The 22,036-nt window shown below is 55.3% G+C and overlaps 1 protein-coding gene across 7 annotated transcripts in view; it reads left to right on the forward strand.

Moving 5' to 3' along the window:
- The first annotated feature begins 20,412 nt into the window (after positions 1–20,412).
- Positions 20,413–22,036, forward strand: part of MAP4 (microtubule associated protein 4) — a 142,858-nt gene continuing 141,234 nt past the window's right edge. For 5 of the 7 annotated variants that reach the window (XM_056485935.1, XM_056485936.1, XM_056485937.1 and 2 more), the window contains exon 1: positions 20,431–20,547. The gene's annotated coding sequence lies outside the window, so the exon portion shown is untranslated. Of the gene's footprint in view, positions 20,548–22,036 lie in introns of all 7 variants that reach the window. The other 2 variants (XM_056485934.1, XM_056485940.1) reach the window with 1 other exon arrangement.

A 22,036-nucleotide genomic window follows, 5' to 3' on the forward strand; every position in this document is an offset into this window, starting at 1 on the left:
TGCTGTTTTCCCTCAAAGCTGCATCCCTTGAATGGGGAGATGATGAAATGTTAAATCAGAAGTGCTGGTTACAAATTTCCCCCGTTGCCTTGGGCAGGGCTGAGCTCTGGGAAGGGGATGAGGGGTGGGAGGAGGCCCTGAGTGACCCAAGCTGCCCTTTGGTGCAGCCCCAGGGGTGAAGCACCAGCTCAGCACCACGAGGGCTGGGCAGGATCTCCCAGTCCCACTCTGCAATCCAGCACTTGCTCCATGGGAATGTTTTCACTCCTCTGTGTCCAGAAGAAGCAGATGGAGACTGGCCTGGGGCAGGATGCTCCTTTCCAAGGTCACTCAGCTGGAGCAGAAGCATTGCAGCAATCCCTGGCTTACAGCTGCACTTCCCTAAATCTCCTTATCCCACACTGCCTGGCCATCAGCTGTGGGGTGAGATGTGGCTGAGCCCCAGCAGTGCTGGGGAGGAGCCCTGTGCAGGGATTGGAATGTCTGACACCCCAGAGGGTTAAACTGTGACCCCCCTGTCCCAGCCCACCTTGTTCTGTGTGCTGGGAGTCCTGGGGAGGGAGAGGGATCCAAACAGGATCCAAACTCTGCCATCAAAGCTAAGAGAGTGCTGTGGGCACTCAGGGGAGTAAAGTCCTGACAATCCAAGCTCTTGACTCCACCTGTCCTTGCAGCAGGACATGGATGAGCTGTTTGCTGTCACTGCTCTGGCAGAGGAACCCCAGGCTGCTGTTTGCTGCTTTTTGTGCTTTTGCTTTTTCTTCCAGGATAAACTTCCAGAGCAGCTGAGGCTGCCCCTGGATCCCTGGCAGTGCCCAGGCCAGGCTGGGCAGGGCTGGGAGCAGCTGGGACAGTGGGAGGTGTCCCTGCCATGGCCCAGGATGAGCTTTGAGGTGCCCTGAACCCAAACTGTTCTGGGGTTCCAGGCTCAGGGCTGCAGAGCTCTGTGTTCCCCTCTCTCCATTGATGCTGTGGGCAGTCACAGCTGGATTTTGGCTCAGGATCCTGCTCTGTGCTGGAGTTTTTCCCAGGGAAGCACCTGAGGGAGGCTGTTGTGTCGAGGCTGTGATGAGCAGGTGGCCAACAATGGGGTCAGATTGAAAAGCTTCCCTGGAAAATCCAGCCCTGTTCCTCCAAAGCCACGGGAGGCTGGAGCAGAGAACAGGGTGGGGTTTCTTTCCCCCTTCCCTCCATCTGTCACCCTGAAAACTGATGTTGAAAGCAGCTTAAACCTTCCTCAGCTGAGTGCTGCAGAGCTCGGTGTTTCCTCCCATACCCCGTTCCCTTTGTGGCCTGAAGGACTCTCATGTTGTTTTTGGGGCTAGTAAAGGTCACCTGCAAGTGGCCAACTGCTCTGCTGTGCCCACAGCTCCTGGGAAGGGGCAGTGGGTGTTGGAGATCCCTCCAGTGCTGCCTCAGTGGTGCTCAGGCTCCCTTAAGAAGAAACAAAAGGTGATTTTAGCCATAACCAGGCAATTCTCTGGTTTTAAATCCTTTTGCATCTTTTCAAAGGGCAAACCTTGTGTCTTTGCCTTTCTGCCTCTGTGCAGCAGCTCTTTCCAGGCCCTGTTCCTGCCCTGCACATGCCCAACCCCTGTGAATCCCAAAATTGGAACTTTCTGTAGTTCTTTGCCCAGTGAAGCTGAGGTCCTGCTGGGCCAGGAGGGATTATCCTGGCTGGGGGCAGGAGCACAGTGAGAACCAGGAAAGGGCAAAGCAGGATTTCTGCTCTGAGTGCTGCTCTCAGGTAAAGTTCACTAAAATTCCCCAACAAGCCAAACTCCTGCAGTTTGTAAGTGGCACTGCCAGATTGCCAGGCAGTGGCTGGGGGTTTGCCAGGGAGAAGACACAGCAGGAATTACCTCAGATTAAGCCCTGGCTGGACCTTGGTGAGTTGATTTTTCTGAGGGGGATTCACGTGGCTTTGCTGGCAGAAGCTGCTTTGTTAAGAGAATCATTGGCAGCAGTGCCCCAAAATTCCTGGAAATGCTGGTGCCAGGATGGGTTTCTGTGGGGCTGGGTGGTGGCAGCTCCCTCAGGGACATTTCTGGGGCTGCAGCAAAGCCCAGAGCCCCAGAGCCCCTCTCCTGCCTGGGGTGACCCTGCTGAGCCATGGCCCTGGTCCTGATCCCTGTGTTCCCTTGGGGCACAGCAGCTCAGGGGGAGGGGACAGTGCCACCCCTCTGTCACTGGGCAGGGGGAGGGGACAATCCCACCCCTCTGTCACCATGCAGGGTGAGGGGACAGTGCCACCCCTCTGTCACTGGGCAGGGTGAGGGGACAGTGCCACCCCTCTGTCACCAGGCAGGCTCTGCCCTGGCTCTTGCTGTTGGATGAACTCTCTGGGGCTCAAGGCTCGAGCAAGGAGCCGTAAAATGGGAGAACAACATCAAAAGCAGAAAGTGGAAGGAAGCCAAGAGGAATGTGGCCAAGTGTCCTTTCCTTCTTTCTCTTTCCCTCCATGTGGGAAATCCCCCAGCCTGTGGCACATCCCTGTGCCAGACATGGACATGGCCCTGCCAGCTCAGGGCCACGAGATGGGAATGGAACTGGGGAGAGAGGGCAGGGAACTGGGGAGAGAACAGGGGAGGAGATCCTGCTGGGGCCAGGATGGAATTCTGCTGCAGGGATTGTCCACATGAGCTGGTTTCTGCCATGGGAAGGTGGGACCCTGGGGGCTGTGCTTGGTGGTGCAGGGGCTCTGGGAGTGCCACTGAAGGAATTGAGCAGGGTGGGGAAGGAACAGGCAGCCCCTGCCAGGTGCCACAGGAAGGCACAACCCCAGCTCTGGGGTGCCCATCCCTGTGACCTCCTCATTGGGATTCCTGCCCAGGAAGCCCCACAGGGGAGCCCTGGAGCTGGGGATGGGTTAGGAAGCGTGGCTGGCACTCAGGGTCACCTGGCAGCTGTCCCCAGGGTGACCCATGTGACATCAGGGCTCTGTGACACAAGGGAGGCTGCAAGGAGCCCCTCTGGGCACAGGAGGTGCCAGGGTTTGGGCTGTGCCCTGGCAGGGGGCACAGGAGGTGCCAGGGTTTGGGCTGTGCCCTGGCAGGGGGCACAGGAGGTGCCAGGGTTTGGGCTGTGCCCCGGGAACAGCCCTGGGCAGCCCCAGTCCTGGCTGTGGGTGACACTTGCTGTAATTTGCAGCTGCTGTAATTAGCAGGAGCCAGCACTGCTGGGGTTTGTCTCTGCTTCCTCCTCCCGGGGCTGGGCTGTCCCAGAGCCCAACAGGTCCCCAGCTCTGCCACCACCCCCTGCAGCCCCTGGCACGCAGGCTGAGGGGCAGAGCTGGGCTTTGGAGGGCAGAGCCATGGTTTGGGAAGCAGGTTTAGGAGCAGAGCCGTGTTTTGGGAAGGAGAGCTGTTCTTTGAGGAGCAGAACTGTTCTTTGGGAAACAGGTTTAGGAGCAGAACTGTTCTTTGGGAAGCAGAGCTGTGTTTTTGGAAGCAGGTTTAGGAGCACAGCCGTGTTTTGGGAAGAAGAGCTGTGCTTTGGGAAGCAGGCTCAGGAGCAGAGCTGTGCTTTGGGAAGCAGCATGACAAAGGGTTCAAACCCACTGAACCAGTCTGGCAAGTGCTCAGGTCCACGGGTGAACGTTGTTCTCCTGGGAACTCTCCTGGCATCACCAGGGTCCTGGGAAATGTGGGTCTGCTCCAGCACAAGCACAAGTGAATTTGGGGCTGTGTTCGGGGCTCTCCTGGGTGCAGAGCTGGTGTGTTGTGTGTGGAGGGTGGATTTGGTCCTGCACATTTTCCTGCTGCAGCAGGAGAGGTGCCACAGCTCTGCCCTGGGAGCAGCTGGGCACATCCCCAGCAGCCCCAGCAACCCTCAGCCCCGCAGCTGCTCCTCTCCATCCAGTGAGGCTGGAACTGGGTCAGGAGTCTGAGCACCCAAAGGTGACCAGAGGGATGAAAGGGTGGGAGAACTGGGATTGTTCAGCCTGGAAAAGAGAAGCTTTGGGGTGATATCATCCTTCCAGTGCCTGAAGGAGCTACAGGAACGATGGGGAGAAATTTGGACAAGGGCCTGGAGTGACAAGGGTGACTTGGGGTGCCAGGGCTCTCTGCACTCCCTGTTACCACCCTGCAGCCAGGGCCTGTTCCTGGGGATTTCACCCCAAATTCACCCCAGGCAGAGGGGCTGTTCCTGGGGATTTCACCCCAAATTCACATCAGGCAGAGGGCTATTTTTGAGGGATTTCACCCCAAATTCACCCCAGGCAGGATCTGATCCCCCCTGAGCTGTGTGCCCCAGCCCTGCGGGGTCGGGGTGAGCAGGGACCGCTCTGAGCTCGGCAGGGACAGCGGGAAGGGGATCTCCCTTCCCCGGAGCTGCAGCAGCTGTTCGCACAGCCCACGCGTGTCCGTGGCCGGCAGCCCGTGGCCGGCAGCCCGTGGCAGGGCCGGTAAAGCCGTCGGGAGGCGAAGACAAAGCCGCGATTGTTGCGGCGCCGGCGCTGCCGAGCAGCAGCTGGAGCCCGTGGAAAACAATTCCCCGCTCCCCTTTCAGCCGCCGGGAGCTGCCCCGGGAGAGCCCGCCCGGCACCGGGCACGGCTGCCGGGGATGCGGGAGGGACCAGCGCAGGAAAACTGCGGGATCTGCGCGTGGGGTCCGCGGGATGCCGCGTCCCGGCTGTGGGATGGGAGCAGCTGCAGGAGACTGGGTGGGACTGTTCGATGGATGGTGGTCAGGACTGTCGTGACAGACGGAGAGATCTCCACAAGGTCTTGAAACTTGTGGTTTATTGCACAGGGCTGGGTAAAAAGGGCCCTGCCGGGAGCTGCCAGCCACAGCTGGGGGTAGTGAGAGTTCTAAGAGGTAAGAGAGAGAAATTTTCCCATTTACAATACAATAAATCTCCTTCTACGTTGAATATTCTAATTTCCACTAACCAATCTAATACAAGACACAAATCCTACAGCATTTACATACAGCCTATAAGCATCATTACATTACCATCATGTGTTATACTTTAAACCATAAAAACTACTCTTTGGAGCCCTTCTGCCAAGCCAGCAGGGTCTTCTCTGACCTTTGGGCCACTGCTCTATCCAGAGGGGATTACTTTCCTGGCCATCCTATTGTCTTCTAGTTATTTAGTAACTAAGCTTTGGTATCTCAAAGATGGATTTCATTTCAATCTCGCTTATGGTTTCCATATTCTCAAAATCGTTTGCTAGGCAATCATATTTATAAGGTTTTCCTGATTCATCTTTCCCAACACTTTCCCTGCTCCGGATCCCTCCGGACACGGGCAGCGGCTCCTCCGTGCGCAGGGCGGGGTCCGGGAGAGAGACCGTGTGCCGGGAGTGTCACCGTGTGCCGGGAGTGTCACCGTGTGCCGGGAGTGTCACCGTGTGCCGAGAGTGTCACCGTGTGCCGGGAGTGTCACCGTGTGCCGGGAGTGTCACCGCCCCCGGACTCACACAGTCATTCACACTCACACAGTCACACTCATACAGTCACTCACACAGTTACAGTCACTCACACTCACACTCACACAGTCACACTCACACAGTCACTCACACACTCACACTCACACTCACACAGTCACTCACACTCACAGTCACCGCTCCTGCCCGCAGAGCAGCTCCTGGTGGTGCCTTGGCTTTTGGCTTTTGTATTTTTCACAATCTCTGCTGCTTAGTGTGTAACTCTGAAACTTCATGTTAGGTGTTAGGAAGTTCTCTTCACAGGGGAGTTGGACAAAACAATTCCTTCCCAGCTGGAGAATTTTTTGGTACAACTGGTACCCAAAAAGCAGAAACAATGGCAAAGGGAAGGGGGCAAAGCAGGGGGCTGAGACTGCATAGCCTGGGGCTGTGGCTGGATAACTGACCCCAAGATGAACCAAAACTTATAAAAGTGTAAAAACTCATCCGGGATCCATCTGGGATTTAATTTGGGTGTAGCCCTGGCCGGGTTCTCGCACTGCCAAAGGTGGATTTGGTTCCTTTTGCTCTGTCTGGTCTCTGTTCCAGGTCAGCCAACACTGGCAGCTCTGCCCCTGCTCCCCGAGCCGGGCTGAGCCCAGCAGGGAATTTTCGGCATCCTGGGCATTTCCCAGCCCTGGAGCAGGAGCTGGAGCCGGGGCCAGGCGCTCCCGGGGGATGCAGCGGCCAGGGCGCGGTCCCGGGGCTGCTGCTCTGCGGGGGAACGGCAGGAGCTGCTGAGTGCATCCTCACCCTGCTGCTGAGTGCATCCTCACCCTGCTGCTGAGTGCATCCTCACCCTGCTGCTGAGTGCATCCTCATCCTCCTGCTGCTGAGTGCATCCTCACCCTGCTGCTGAGTGCATCCTCATCCTCCTGCTGAGTGCATCCTCACCCTCCTGCTGCTGAGTGCATCCTCACTGTCCTGCTGAGTGCATCCTCACCCTCCTGCTGAGTGCATCCTCACCCTCCTGCTGAGTGCATCCTCACCCTGCTGCTGAGTGCATCCTCATCCTCCTGCTGAGTGCATCCTCACCCTGCTGCTGCTGAGTGCATCCTCACCCTCCTGCTGAGTGCATCCTCACTCTCCTGCTGCTGAGTGCATCCTCACCCTGCTGCTGCTGAGTGCATCCTCACCCTGCTGCTGAGTGCATCCTCATCCTCCTGCTGAGTGCATCCTCACCCTGCTGCTGAGTGCATCCTCATCCTCCTGCTGCTGAGGTGTGCATCCTCACCCTGCTGCTGAGTGCATCCTCACCCTCCTGCTGAGTGCATCCTCACCCTGCTGCTGAGTGCATCCTCACCCTCCTGCTGAGTGCATCCTCACTCTCCTGCTGCTGAGTGCATCCTCATCCTCCTGCTGAGTGCATCCTCACCCTCCTGCTGCTGAGTGCATCCTCACCCTCCTGCTGAGTGCATCCTCACTCTCCTGCTGCTGAGTGCATCCTCATCCTCCTGCTGAGTGCATCCTCATCCTCCTGCTGAGTGCATCCTCACCCTGCTGCTGAGTGCATCCTCACCCTCCTGCTGAGTGCATCCTCACCCTGCTGCTGAGTGCATCCTCATCCTCCTGCTGCTGAGTGCATCCTCATCCTCCTGCTGAGTGCATCCTCACCCTGCTGCTGAGTGCATCCTCACCCTCCTGCTGAGTGCATCCTCATCCTCCTGCTGCTGAGTGCATCCTCACCCTCCTGCTGAGTGCATCCTCACCCTCCTGCTGAGTGCATCCTCACCCTCCTGCTGAGTGCATCCTCACCCTGCTGCTGAGTGCATCCTCACCCTCCTGCTGCTGAGTGCATCCTCACCCTCCTGCTGAGTGCATCCTCACCCTGCTGCTGAGTGCATCCTCACCCTCCTGCTGCTGAGTGCATCCTCACCCTGCTGCTGCTGAGTGCATCCTCACCCTGCTGCTGAGTGCATCCTCACCCTCCTGCTGAGTGCATCCTCACTGTCCTGCTGAGTGCATCCTCACCCTGCTGCTGCTGAGTGCATCCTCACCCTGCTGCTGAGTGCATCCTCCCCCTCCTGCCAGGAGGAGAGAGAGCCCCAGGAAAATGCAGAGCCCTCGAAGCAGTTTCCTCTCCCCCCCTGCTTTTGGCTGGCAGCTTCCCTGCCTTGCTGAACACCAATGGCAGAACTGAAGTTTGGATGCTTTTCCCTCCTCCTGGAAGTGGTGAAGGAATCCCAGCCAGGCTCCTTCTCCTCCCTCACCACAGCACAGCCAGAATAGTCTTTTCTTCCTGTGGGATGATGCTGCTGTTGACAGAATATGTAGACACCCACCCACCCACTCATAAATATCTGGGTTATTGCCAAACAGGGCTGGGCTGTGCCACAGCTCCCCGTGGATCTGTGCTGGGGGAGCCTTGTCCTTCCAGGGCAGCCCAGCTCTCCTGGGCTGGGTTTCAGTGGGTCACAGGGTCAGGATGCTGGGAGCAGCCAGTGCAGGACATTTGAATCAGCCCAGGAGGAGAAGCTGTTCCAGCAGAGAAGAACAGAACAGTTCAGCACTTCACAGCCCAGCTGGGTGTGCAGGATGTTCAGTCTGTACTTCAAGCAGCCCAGGAGACACGAGGGTTTCCCATCTTCTCCCCCCAGCACAACCAGTGTCCTGAGGCACTTCCATGTTTCATCAGACTTCCTGTGAGAAGGAATTCAATATTCAAATAAGAGCAGCCAAGATTTGTGGGATTATTTCAGCACTGGTACCTGTTCCTTTGTGGGGTTTATGTGCCAGCATGGACAAACTGGGCAGGAGGTGCTTTTTGGCAACCCCTGGGTGTTTCTCTCACAAGTAAATCATGGAAATCCTGAGTTGGAAGGGACCACAAGGAGACCAGCCCCTGAATGAGGGATGCTGAGGGGGGGACAGCAGGTACAGGGATGAAAAGCCTGGTGTTTTATCCCTTCCCCTCAGCCCCTGGAGCTCCTCCAGCCCCACACACCTGCCCTGGCACACAGCACTGCTCCAGCCTGGGGCAGGACCTGCCACAGCCACCCACGGGTGACAGAGCAACATCACCTGCTCGTTTCCACACCCATGGCAGGGGCTGGGAGGAGATGAGCTCTGAGATCCCTTCCAGCCCACACCATCCTGGGTTCTGTGACTCCCTGAAGAAACAACAGCAGCCACCCCTCCTGCACGGGGTTATAGAGCACAAAATGTCTGTTTGATGCTGTTTGTTTAGCTGCAGAATGAATGGCCTGGGAAGATTAGAACCAGACAGAAGCTCTGTGGGGCTCAGCTGAAGCTGCTGCCCCCGGGGCTGTGCTGAAGCTCTGCACAACATCACTGTGCCACCTCAGGGGTTTGATTCCGTTTCCTCTGCTGGCCTGGCAGAAAAGGAAATATTTTATTCTGATGAGCATCAGTTTTCGAAAATATGCTGATTGTTTTCAGCTCGCTGCATTTGCAGTGAGAAATGAACAGCAGCAGAGAGCCAAGCCCCCATCTGTGCCTTTTTTGGGGCTGAGCTGTTGGTGGTGGGTGCTCCAAGCCTCCCTAAGATCAGCCTTCCTTTCCCTGAGCTCTTCCTGCACTTGGGGCCTGATTTTCCTCTCTGAATAGAGCTGCCTGTTGTCAGCTGCCAGAGGACAGATTATCTCCCCACTCTCTGTGCTGGAGTGTCCTGGCTGGGAAGCCCTGAGGGATTACCATGGGATAATTTGGTAATAAATAGCCATATTTGTAATATTTGGTTACAAATCGCATCCTAATGAGCTTTAATAATGGGGTGTGTTTACCATGCAGACAAAAAAAAAAATTCTCTTTCATCACAAAGCCTCCAGGATTTCTTCTCTTTTTATCTAATCCTAGAGACACAATCCTTACTCCAGTGGTCTTTCAGCACGCTGCCAAATTCTGTTGGTTCTCTTCTCCCAGCCCAAAGCCTGGCCTGGCTGCAGCTCATAGAGAGTTTGGTGCAGGATTTTGTCAGCAGAACCATCAGCATAGGAGAAAATGATTAATTTTGCCTTCAAGGCACCATCCCTCAGTGAGAGGAGAGGATTGGAACCCCGTTCCTGATCTCCCCACTCCAGCCCTTCCTGTCAGCTCCGTGCTCCCCGAGGACCTGGGGTGGAATTTCAGCTTCTGAACAAGTAAGGAAAGTTTCTCTCAGCGTTTCTTTGTTTTATCAGTCTCCCATTTCATGGTGAAGGTTTACAGAGCAAGGCCTTGCTCCTCTGGCCCAGCCAGAAGATTAAAAAGAATCAGCTCTGCTGAAACACCTGAGTGCATCTGTGCAGCAGCGAGTCTGGGCTTTAATTAACACAGGGCAGTGCAGCCATAATTGCACTGGTGGCTTTTTGCAGTGAAGAGGCAAATCAGGGGCACTGTGCCCTTCTGTCACCTTTCCCTTGAGCCCAGGGTCACATCCCAGAGCTCCTGGAAGAGCCTGCCCAGGTTCTCCAGACTCTGGAGATTCTTTTTTATCAATTCTTTTTTATCTCCCCCCTGTCTCTGTGCAGCTCCTCCAGAGGAGTCAGGGCTGCTGCAGGCAGGGCAGGATCCAGTGCCACTGCTGGGTGGGAGCCCTGGAGGGGCCACAGGGACACCCAGAGGGACACAGAGCTGGGAATGGACACAGCCCTGCCCTGGGGGATGCATGGAGAGGCAGGGAGGGGAATCCTGATGTTCTCTGGGTGATCTGAGGGGGGAATTCTGCCCCTCTGTCCCTTCAGGTGAGACCCTGAGACCTGCAGAGCTGCTCTGGATCCAACAGCACAAGGAGCTGGAAAGATCCAGAGGAGCCCCCAGAGCTGGAGCCAGGCTGGGAGAGCTGGGAATGTTCCCCTGGAGAGGAGAAGCTCCAGGGAGAGCTCAGAGCCCCTTGCAGGGCCTGAAGGGATCCAGGAGAGCTGGAGAGGGACTGGGGACAAGGGATGGAGGGACAGGACACAGGGAATGGCTTTAGCTGAAGGAGGATAATTTAGATTGTTTATTAAGAGGAAATTCTTGGCTGTGAGGGTGGGCAGAGTGGCACAGAGTGTCCAGAGCAGCTGTGGATGTTCCCTGGATCCCTGGCAGTGCCCAGGGCCAGGCTGGACAGGGCTTGGAGCAGCAGGGACAGTGGGAGGTGTCCCCACGGCAGGGGTGGCACTGGGTGATGCTGAAGGTGTCTCCCAGCCCAGCATCCCTGGGAGCAGCAGTGCTGTGAGGCTGCAGAGCTCTGACCTGGAGCCCTGCTGGGACCAGGCTCACTCCAGCTGCTTCCCCTCCCCACTTTTGCCAGAGCTCTGTCCCCATGTGAGAACCTGGAGCAGCTCCCCAGTTTAACAAGCTCTGTTGCAAACCTGCACTCCTTCATTAATGCTCAGGCTGCTCTTAGTCCATCTCCTCTCTAATAACTCTCACCAGTGCTTATTTGGGATGACTGTGGGAAGGTTTTGAAACCAGATATAGGCTTGGCAAAACACTCATTATGGCTGTGGCTCATCTTCTCATCCCAGAAATTGCATCTTCCCCCAGTGCCCCAAATCTGCTTCCATTTGCTGAAGCAGCAATTTGACATTGAAGTCATTTGGTTCTTCTCAGTGGTTTCACATTTGACTTCTCAGATTTCCTGAGGAATTTGTTGCAGACAAAGTTTAATTGTGCTCTGGTAGGGTGACAGCTCGAGTTTAGCAAAAATGTGCTAATGTTCAGATCTGGAACAATTTAATTCCAAAGCAGATGCTTTCCCAAAGGAATGGATTTATTTAGATACTAATTTTGGGGAAGTGCTTGGGCTGGTTACAACCAGCACTGCTCTGTCAGCATGTAAAGCTCTGTGCAGCACGTTCCTGACACTTGTGACAAACTGATTATCCCTAATTCTCCCTTAAAAGACTCCATGGCCAAGGAGAGGAGACAACAGCCATGGGAGCCTGCTCTCAGAGGGAGCAGAATTAATTCACTGACTTTGAAAACTGCTCTGAGGCCAGCTCTGACAGAAGTAATCCACTAACAAGAAAAGGGAGTGATGTCCACATGGGACACGACTTCAAGCAGATTTCCTTTCCAAAACTCCCTCTGCAATGAGAGATGAAAAGGTTCTCTGCTCCCTGGAATCAAGAGCTGTGAAGGTTTCCAAGTGCTCTCCTAGCAGGATCTGGATGCTGTCCTGGCCCCCTCTGGGTTCACACAGGGTTTATAGAAGCCACAAGCACAGTCTGCAGGGTTTTCAGCTTGTATTTCAGCTCAAATCCCTTCTCAGTGATTTAGTAATGGGCCTGGAAAGAGCTGCACTCAGCAAAGGCTTCTCCCACAGGGACACACACTCCAGCAGCTCCCCATGGACTGTGGATGCTCCTCTTGGGGGGAATGGCCTGAAGGTCACCTCAGGGAAGTGCTGAGACACCTGAGATGCCTTGTCCCATCTGTCAGGGCACCAAGTGACCCCACAGCTCCCCAAGCTCCCTGCTGCCTCTAGAGCTCCTCCTGTCACCTCCATTCCAGCTTCACCCCACGTCCCTCCTGAGCAGCCCAGAGCAGAGGATTTGAGCACTGGGTGATTCCTGAGGATGTGGAATGACCTCTGGGGACTGGCTGTCATTTGGGAAAGGATCCTGGAGTCCCCCAGGCTCCCCAGCCAGCATCTCCCCCTCTCAGGAGGCATGCTGGTGTCCTGAGGGTTTGCTGTCTGTCGCCAGCACCTTCATCTCTCCCTGACAGGAGTTAATTGCCAGGGAGCTCTCTGATCTTCACGACTCTCTCTCATCTTCCCCACCCCTCCAGCAGCCTTTTCCCAAGCTTGCTCTGCCTGTGGGATTCCCTGTTCAATGCCTGGTGCTGGCACTGAACACCTCTATTTATAGATGTCTTCAGCACTTATTTCTTTATCACTTACTTGGTGTGACATTTCATGCCCTTCCTTTTCCCAGCTGCCACAAACCTTCTTCAAATCAGATAATGTGGGAGCAGTTTGGACAAGGGGGCTTTGACTCCTTCAGAGTTTGTTTTCTTCCCCTTTCAAGCAGTTTTTAATGCAGACACCACTCCACAGCTGAGTGCTGCTATTAGGGATTCATTCAGTTTACTAAAAACTTGAAAATAGCTGAATTGGGCTGTTGGTTGCCTGGATCCTTGGCTGGTGGATGCTTCCAATTATAATCAATTCACAGAGGTGGAGGCCTAGATTTCCTTTAATTCCTGCCTGTCTGCTGCCCTGCTGTTTTCTGTGATAAATCCTCTTGGCTGCAAAAATTAAAAATGCCAAGATGATGTTTAAGATCAGTTGGCAACAGCCTCCTTTGCTGGGCCCTAAGACCTGCCTGCTCTCCCCAAAGCCTGTTTTATCTCTCAAGAGGCTGCAAAGGGGCTGTCTCAGTCTTTTTGCTTCTGCAGTTGTTCAGACTTTCTAGTTTTCTGCCTTTTTTGAATTTCATAGCCTGCCAAGATTTTTTTCCCCTTGGATTATCATTATTTTCCATGCTTTGTATGAAGGAGTTGTGTTCCTACTCCAAGCAATTGCAGTGCATTCACTCCCCCCTCCACCCCCTTCCTTGAAGTCGCTCATTTTTGGGAGATGAATAAGAATTTAAATTATTCTCCCCCATTGTATTGAGAGCTGCTGTCATTTTCCCCAGCTCTCGTGTCTTTTAAAAGCAAGAGCAGAAAGAGATGTAGAGAAATCCTGGCACTTTGTGGCCTTTCAGCACAAGCTTTGGATATTATTGGCATTTTTTTCCTCCCTGCCATGATGGAATTTCACAATCAGGTCTCCAGGTCTGTTGTAGAGTCCCAAGGGATGAAATTGCCTTCTAGAGCCTGTGTTTGTGTTGTCTCCTCCAGAAAGCTGGGCTTTAACAACATGGTGATTGAATGAGATGACAGATTGAGTTTCATCCTTTGGCATTTCCAGGCAACTTCTAATTCCAGCGTGAGCCACGCTCTGGTTGAGCTCTGGCTGGAGCTGCACTTTCACTGTGCTCCTTGGGAGCAGCTCTGCAGTCACACCCTCATCCCAGCTGTCCCTTCCTGTTCCCATCCAGCTCTGGATGGGAGACAATTCCCCTCTCTGCCCCAGCCTCGGGGTGAGCTGATTCACTCTGCTCTGCTGTGGCAGCCAGGGCTTGGGAACAGAGGCAGGACACTTTTCCAAGCCTGAGAAACCTTGCTGGTGAGGGGATGTTTGTGTGGAACTGTGTGGGATTTGTTAACCTGGCACTGGGAGCTCCCAGCCCAGCCCAGCATGAGGGGCTGGCACTGGGGGGCTGCAGGGACAGGAACCAGCTCTGGCCCCCCAAGTGAGTCCAGAGGACACCACAGAGCTGCTCTGAGGGCTCCATGGCAGGGGGGAAATGGGATCACCCTCAAGGTCCCTTCCCAGCCACACCAGGATTTCTCTACCCAGGCAGAGCTCTGCCCTTGCTGCTAAGGTGACACTGCCTTTAATCTACACAGAGGCCTTCCTTCTAACCTGAAAAGGTGTTTTCCATGAAGTTTTTCTGTGCAGGTCATATTTAAAGCTGCAGCATCTGCATGAAAGCCACACACCCTTTATTTGCATGCCTGAAGTGCTGAGTGTGCAGGGCAGGACCAGCAGTGGCTGCACAGCCCAGGATGAGCATCACACGTGTCCTTCCCAGCACACATGTCCTTCACTGGGTGCATGCAAATGGCCTGGCTGCCCAAACTGAGAATAAACAACAGAAAATGCCCTGGGAATTCAGCCAAAGTGCCCCCGGCCATCTCTGTGCCCAGGGGACTTCAGGAGAGTCAGGTTTCTAAAGTGGCATTTCCAAAATCAGGCTTGGGCTGTATTACTGTACACAGAGTGTCCTGCCCTCTGCCCAGGCTGGGAGCACAAGGAACAAGGTGTTAGAGATTTAAGGGAAAGAAGATGAAGAGGAATGGAAGAATTGGGACACGGATGAGTGATGCAGGAAATGTGTGGAGATGGTACAGTCTTCCCAAAGGCAATTCCCACAGCACTCTGCAAGGATGCTGGAGATTCAGGAGAGTCCACCAAAACTGGAGGGGCACCTGTGGAAGAGAGAAGAGCTCGTGGTGAGACACTGAGAGATCAGCCACCTCAGGGGAGGTCAGAAATGGTGTGATGGGGCCAGAGCAAATCCTGAATGGCCAAGGGAAGATGAAGCAGAAAGCCTCCATTATTTTTTCTGTTGTAACATGAAAACAGAGGAGTTGGAAGGCAGGACCACTACCCTCTGTTATAGCCAGAAAGTGCTGGCCCTGGGCTAGGAGGGCTCAGAAGGGTCTGCTGGGTCCCAGGACTGCCCAGAGTAGTCCTAAGGAGTGGTATGAAAAGTGTTGCTCTAAACAGTCCTGTCCCAGAGCTGCAAGCAGTCCAGGAGGAGATTTAGGTGAGGAGGTCTCCCCTGTTTGGCTGGCCTTGCCTGTGCCTGGCACAGCACACCTGGCACAGCTGTCCCCAGGCACAAGGTCCCACACCAGATGAGGCCTTTGGTTGCCTTTCACAATTCCCTCGTGTGTGCCAGCAGGTCTCACATCAGAGCCTGGAAATCCTCTGCACACCGTGTCCTTCATGTCAGCACCCTTGGGCTCTCCCCCAGCCTGCAGGTGAGGGGGCAGAACTTTCCCCTCTGCTGCTCTCTGCACCTCGTCTTGTACCTGCTCACCCGAGGAAGGAACAGCAAATGAAAGCAGCCCAGGCCCTGGTCCCTCACACACTGTCCTTGGCACTGAAGGATATGACTTGCACAAAACTTCTTGCAGACCCTCAGGCCTGCTGGAGAGGGCTCTTTGCAGATGGCTTCTCCCCAGAACAGTCGCCTTGTGTCTCATCAGGCAGCTTTTGTCAGTCCTGCTTACATGCTCTGTCTGCTTCGGGCTGGGAGCTCCTCAGGGCCCAAAGACCTCTCACCCTCTTCTGTCCCCCAAGTGTCCTGTGCACCAGAAGCAGGACAGAAATAGCAAATCACCACCAAAGTGATCAGGAGTAATTTGGGAGTGGCATGTTTCACACAGCAAGGAAGAAAACACCCATGGCTGCACCAGGGAGAGCTGCAGCCAGTGGACAATGTCACAATCCCCTCTGTCCCCCACCTGGTGGTTTGAGGAGAATTATTTGATTGAAAGGCAAATCCTTTAATCTGCAGATATAAATCAGCAGAGTGGCAGAATTGCTGAGGATGGAACATATCATATAGGGCATGTCCTGTATGTCTTTTCCCTTTAAACAACCACGGGCCCTCCAGCTGTTAACCTATTTATAAAAGGTAACTTAAGGCTACGCGCGAACTCCTGAGGACATCTCATTCTGGCATTGCAGCACAGACTCGATTTTTCCGCCTCAGAATAATTGGGCTTGCTTTATGAAGGCCCAGGCTAGAGAAGAGATCTGCTCTGATACTAACAGCCCTCCCCAGAGGAGCAGGATGAAGCTCTCCAGAGGGCCAGGCTGCCCCATGCTCCCCTAGACAAGGCTCTGCTTGGAGAAAGAACCATGCAAATATCAGCCATGCATCCTGACAAGCCAAAGCAGGTTCTCCTCTTCCCACATGAGGAATCCCGAGCTCCTGTTCCTGTGCTGTGTGTGGGAAGTGTCCAAGGTCACTCACAGCAGGACCTGGGGTGCAGGACAGCAGCAGGAGCTGTGTTTTCTTGGCAATGGAAGTCACTGCCCCAGCCTCGGTGCAGCCCCCAGCCACCTTCCCCCTCCTCCTCCTCCTCCTCTGTGGCCCCACACCCGGTTACAGTGACAGAGAGATCCCAGATCAGGAGATCTCAGGGTGTGCCAGCTGCAAGGCAAATCCCATGACCAGTCAGAGAGTCTTGACAGGTCTCTGGGATAGCAGGGATCCCTGGCCGAAATTCCATACCTTCCATTGTGCTGGAGTCAGCTTTGATGAGCACAACAGCCCTGGCTGGCTGGCAAATATCTGCCAGTGACCCACAAGGCTTTTGTTGTCTCCAGAGCAGCGTCCTGCCTCATTGAGTAGTTACCTTCCTTTGCATCCCTGATCCATGATAGGGGAGTGATGAGACATTTGTTCTGTAAGAGTATTCAAATTCTCCAAGCTGCTCACAGACATTCACTTTTAAAAGTGAATGAGCTGAAATTTCCCTAAAAATGAGAGTCTGTGGGTGCTGTTCCAAATATGGAGGCAATTCCTTCCCCACTCAAACCCTTTCCAGCTCTGCTTCATGAGCTTTTCTCCCTGATAGAGTTTGGGTTCATTAGTCACTGACTGCACTGCTGGGCACTGATTTTTGGATGCCCAGCCCTGTGCCTGTCTGGAAGGAGTGAGGGATGTGAGGAGTGACAGCTCAGCCCTGGCAGCAGTGCGTCCCCAGAGCCAGACAGACCCTGCTGGGCACCCACATCCCTGCTCTGAGCAGGGCATGATGAACTGTGCCAAAGGGGCAGGAGAGCTGCCTGCTCCATCACTGCTTATCTGCAGCACTGGTGCTGTCAGTGCCCTGGGATGGGCTGGGTCCCCAGCGTCCTTCATTTGCAGCAGCTCCCATCAAAGCAGAGACAAACGAGCGTTCCCCAGCCCGAGCTTTCCCTGCCCAGTGCCCACAGGTGACTCACCCAGCACGGGTCAGGCCCTACCTGCCCTGCTGGGGCCAGCCAGGAGTGACTCCTTAGGGAGATGAGCTGGGTCCTTTCCCTTTTCCACAGCCACTTTCCCTGTCTGGCTTGATGAAAGGGCAGAGCCACTGGCTAAACACCTTCTCTCCTGCCACCAACCCCACCAAACAAAATCCCCCCCTCTGCTGGGACAAGGACAGACACACCTGTGGTGTCTCACAGATTTTGTCTGCCTTACACCGAGGATGTTGGTTCATACTGCCCTCCCTTCCAGGCCACGTGGAGATGAGAGGACTGAGAGTCTGGAAAAGCAAGTGGAGAAATGGGTTATTCTCTTTAGAGGAACAAACAAAGATAAAGGAGATGCTTTGAATTTTTGCACAGGTGAAGTATGTGGGGAGGCAACAAATGGACTGTGGCTGAGGTTGCTCCCGGGAAGCAGAGAATAGACATTAGATTTTAAACTAAACCAAGGAAGTTTCATATTAAACAGTTCCCTGGGAAGCCATGCTAAGCTAGGGTGGAATCCTTCCTTCCTTCCTTCCTTCCTTCCTTCCTTCCTTCCTTCCTTCCTTCCTTCCTTCCTTCCTTCCTTCCTTCCTTCCATCCATCCATCCATCCATCATCCATCCATCCATCCCAGCTTTTCTATGATTAAGTGGAAGGAAATCCCAAAGCTGTGGGGCTGTTGGGAGCCCAGGGTCACACAGCCAGGCCTGGGGAGGTCAGAAGCCCCCTGTGCAGTTCCAGAGGGATGCCTGGATTACAGTGGGCAGTTGCCTGCTGCAATTCATCCTTTACAATGGACACACCTGTGGCATTACAGGGCTCTGCCTGCTCTATGATTTCAGCTGTACCTGGCTGGGACTTGGGTGATGTGTCACAGCTGCCATGGGACAGGGAGAGTCCTGGGCACACCGTGTCCTTAATTCACCAAAGGTTTGCTCCTGTGTGATTGCTGTGCAGGGCTTTGGGCTCTCAGGTTTTGCTTTTGGGGAATAAATGTTAGGCTCAGAATTTAGAAGGAATGACCCAGAAGCTCTTTTTGAAGGTGAAAGCAGTCAGCCCAGTGGTCAGACATGCACTGATGTGTTTGTTTGGTGTATTATTGTGTTATAACCTCTGCTTTTTATTGTATTACTGAGTCTGTTCCACAGACACAGGAGCATTGTCCTGCCCTAGGACCAGGGTGCACCCTGTCTCAGAGACAGGCAGAGGGGAAAAAAGATGGATTTCCTAAAGAGAGAGGGATCTTTAAGCATCTGATGATCAGGGTAGGCTGGGACAGCCCTGAAATTCAAACCACCGCCAGACCCTCCCAAAGAAAGCCATCAGGGTGCTATTTTATCTTGGAGTTTAAAAATAGCACATGGTACAAGCAGTTGTTGTGGATCTGCCTTTCACAGGGACACAGGATTTCCCCCCTACCAGCTCCAGCCATGGAAAGGTACCCGGGCTTGGGAGGCTGGGAGAGGGTGGGCAGAAGGTGCAGCTTGACCCTGCCTGCGTGGGGAGTGCCCCCTCCCACACTCATGCCAAGGGTGTTTCCTCCCTCCAGTGACCAGACATGAGACACACCTATTTTTGTTTGAATTTAGTCACCATGCTTTGATTTTCTTATCTGGCAGGCCAGCGTGTCCCATATTTTCATGATTTAGTGGCTCTGCCCTCTGGGCAGATGGGTGACACAGAGCCCTCGGGGACATGCAGGAGTCCACAGCCAGGGGATGGTGTCCCTCCCTCCCTGCTGCCTGGTTAACTCCCAAATATGCTGGAATGGTTTCTCCATTGAGGCTGAATGTTCCTTCTGCGTGGTTGCTGTCACTGCCCCAAGCCAGTGTCACCTCGTGCTCCTCTCAGGGAGTTTCAGCCACGGGAAATGGTTTCACTGAGAGCAAACAGTGGAGTTGTGATGGTGGATGAGGGAACAGCGACCAGTGTCACTCACCTGGACTTGTGCAAAGTGTTTGACTCTGTCCCACACGATATCCTCGTCTCCAAACTGGAGGGACAGGGATTTCATGGATGGGCACTTGGGGTAAGGAAGGGCTGGATGGTCACATCCAGACCTGTGGTCACAGGCTTGGTGTCCAAGTGCAGACAGTGATGAAAGGGACACTCAGGGTCAGAGAGCTCCAGGGCCTGAAGGGGCACCAGGAGAGCTGGACAGGGACTGGGGACAAGGGATGGAGGGACAGGACACAGGGAATGGCTTTAAACTGAAGGAGGGTAGATTTAGAATGGTTATTAGGAAGAAATTCTTGGCTGTGAGGGTGGGCAGGCCTGGGCACAGGGTGCCCAGAGGATCCCTGGCAGTGTCCAAGGCCAGTTTGGACGCTGGGGACAGTGGAAAGTGTCCCTGCCATGGTAGGGGTGGCACTGGATGATCCATAAGGTCAATTCCAACCCAAGCCAGTCAGTGATTTTGTGACTCTGCACCTGTGCCTGCTGTAAAAACACTTCCTCTCATCCCTCACTGTCCTGCTATCTACTTCATGCCTTTATCCTGTTTTCCTGCTCTCCTCCTGCGTGTGCAGAGGGTTTTCTTTCTGGGCCAGAAGGGCCACGGAGGATTACGAGCAGCAGCACGAGTGGTCCCTGCTGTTCGGCCACCTGGAGGGGCGGCTGGGCTCCATCTGTCCCAGGCCACTGCTTTATCGCCACACTCCTTCAGCTCCTTCACAGCCACGGTTCTGTGCCACCCCCAGGGTCTCCTCTCCCCCTTTAAATACCGTCCTTTCTTGCCGCTTCCCAAAGCATGGGATCGCTTTCACCCCGTCAGCCCCGTCCCCTCAGCCCCCTCCCTTCAGCTACATCCCCTCAGCCCCGTCCCCTCAGCCTTGTCCCCTCATCCCCGTCCCTCAGCCCCATTCCTTCATCCCCATCCCTCAGCCCTATTCCCTCACTCCCGTACCCTCAGCCCTATTCCCTCACCCCCGTACCCTCAGCCTTGTCCCCTCAGCCCCGTCCCCCCTTCCAGCCACATCCCCTCAGCCCGGTCCTCCCTCAGCCCCGTCCCCCCTCAGCCCCGTCCTCCCTCAGCTCCATTCCCTTCAACCCCATCCCCTCAGCCCCGTCCTCCCTCAGCCCCGTGCCCTCAGCTCCATGCCCTCAGCCCCATCCCCTCAGCGCCGTCCCCCCTCAGCTCCATGCCCTCAGCCCCATCCCCTCAGCGCCGTCCCCTCAGCGCCGTCCCCCCTCAGCCCCATCCCCTCAGCCCCGTCCCCCCTCAGCTCCATGCCCTCAGCCCCGTCCCCTCAGCCACATCCCGCGCTCCAACACCGCCCATTGACCCCGCCCCTCCCACAGCCCCCGCCTCCCGCCCCGCCCCGCGCCGCACCCAACCCCGCTGCCCGTTCACCGCAGCGCCTCCTCCGCCCCGCGCGGCCGCGCGCCACCCGCGCTGGCTCTGATTGGCCGGTGCCGGGCGCGGCGCGGCGCTGATTGGCCGAGCGGCTCCGGCCCCGCCCCCTCAGCCAGCAGGGTAGTGCGCTCGGCGGGCGGCCAGCGCGGCTCCGCTCCCCGCTCCTCCTCCCGCCGGGCCCGCAGGGGACAGCGACACTCGCCAGGCGCCTCCGTCCCGGCGCTGCCCCGCGCCCCCGCCGCTCGGTAAGGCCGCGGGGAGGGGGCTGCGCCCGGGGACGGGGCACGGGGACACCGCATTGCGGGCGCGGCGCCCTCCGATAGGGCGGAGGGGCGGCCCGGGCCGAACGGGGGCTCCGGTGTCCGGGGGGCCGAGGCCGGGCGGGCCGGGCCGGGCCGGGAGGTGCCGGGGGCTGCGGGGCTCCGGAGCCGGGCAGGGAGTGGCCGCAGCATCCCCGAGCATCTCCCGGGGGAGCCGGCGGAGGGAGCGGGCGCTGCCGGGGCGCGGCTTTGTTGCTCGGGGGCAGGGGCTGGGCTGGGGGCGCTGCTCCCGCTGGCTCCCCTCAGCTCCGGGCGCCGCCACCCGCGGGTTCCTCTCAAGGGCGGCGCAGCCTTCCCACACTTCTCCTTGGGACGGCTCGAAACTTTTCGTTCTTCCCCGTCCTTGCCCGCTGTGCTGCCGCTGGATCCCTCCTATTCCCGGCTTTATAAGGCCGGCGGCGGCTGAGGGTGAGCCGGGCAGAGCGGCTCGCAGCGCTGGGTGTGGCGGCCGGGGATGCGCCAGGCTCCGGCCTGTGCTCAGTCATCGCAGCGCGGCCCCGCTTTCGGGATGAGCAAACTTCTCCTGCGGAGCGCGGCCGGGGGCTGGGCTGCGAGAATTGAACAAATGTTCGCCACGGCGCCGTGCAGGGCTGCTGGTAAATCAGTTTAAGCTCAAGGCGGTGAAGTTTTGGGTTCTGCAGATGCTGTTCTGCTGCCAAAAGCTGCTAAGTGTATCCTGGTAGTATGAGTGTTGTACACTCTCCCTTTCTTAGAGGGGTGTGTAAAAACATACTGAACCTGAATTTCGATATCTATTTCTCTTTTCTTTAGCTGGTTCTTGTTCTCTCTTTACTTGGTTGTTCCCTCGCTTACTCCTTCCCCTGATTCCTCTGTGGAATTAGCACATCAACCCATTGATTTTAGAGTTATTAAAAAAGTTTTGGTTTGTTTTTAAAGCTGGAGTCGTCTATTCAGTGAGCCATGTTCTTCCCAGCTTACAATTCCAGCTGAAAGGCTTCTTGAATAATAGAATAGCTCAGCGTTTCAGTGTGGAGTACCAAGCCTTGCTCGGGGCCTCCTCCTGCTCTGCGTGTGATGCTGCTGTAGCTGCATTTTGTAAACTGAAGGGACCGGACTGCACTGGAGTTTTACAACTCTAAAGCTTCTTTTCTCCCTGCCAGGCCTGATGTCCCATCTGGTGTGTTTTGCTGGTTTTATATCTATAAGGTGCTGTTGCAGCTTGATTAATTCCTCTTTTATTTGAGAAGGGAGAAATTGTAACTCAAAGTCATTCAGGTTGACAATACAGTTATGATAAAGGTGATGTTGGCTGGACAGACCTGTCTGTCAAATTTGCTTTGTGGGTTTTTGTTTGTTTTTTCTTTGCTAGAACTAATGAGATTTCTGATTATCCTTCCAGATGGATTTTGGAAGATTCACAGGCTCTTTTTGAGTTTTTCATTTTTTTATTCTT

Source organism: Oenanthe melanoleuca, chromosome 2 (genome assembly GCF_029582105.1).
Source record: "Oenanthe melanoleuca isolate GR-GAL-2019-014 chromosome 2, OMel1.0, whole genome shotgun sequence".
Taxonomy (NCBI): domain Eukaryota; kingdom Metazoa; phylum Chordata; class Aves; order Passeriformes; family Muscicapidae; genus Oenanthe; species Oenanthe melanoleuca.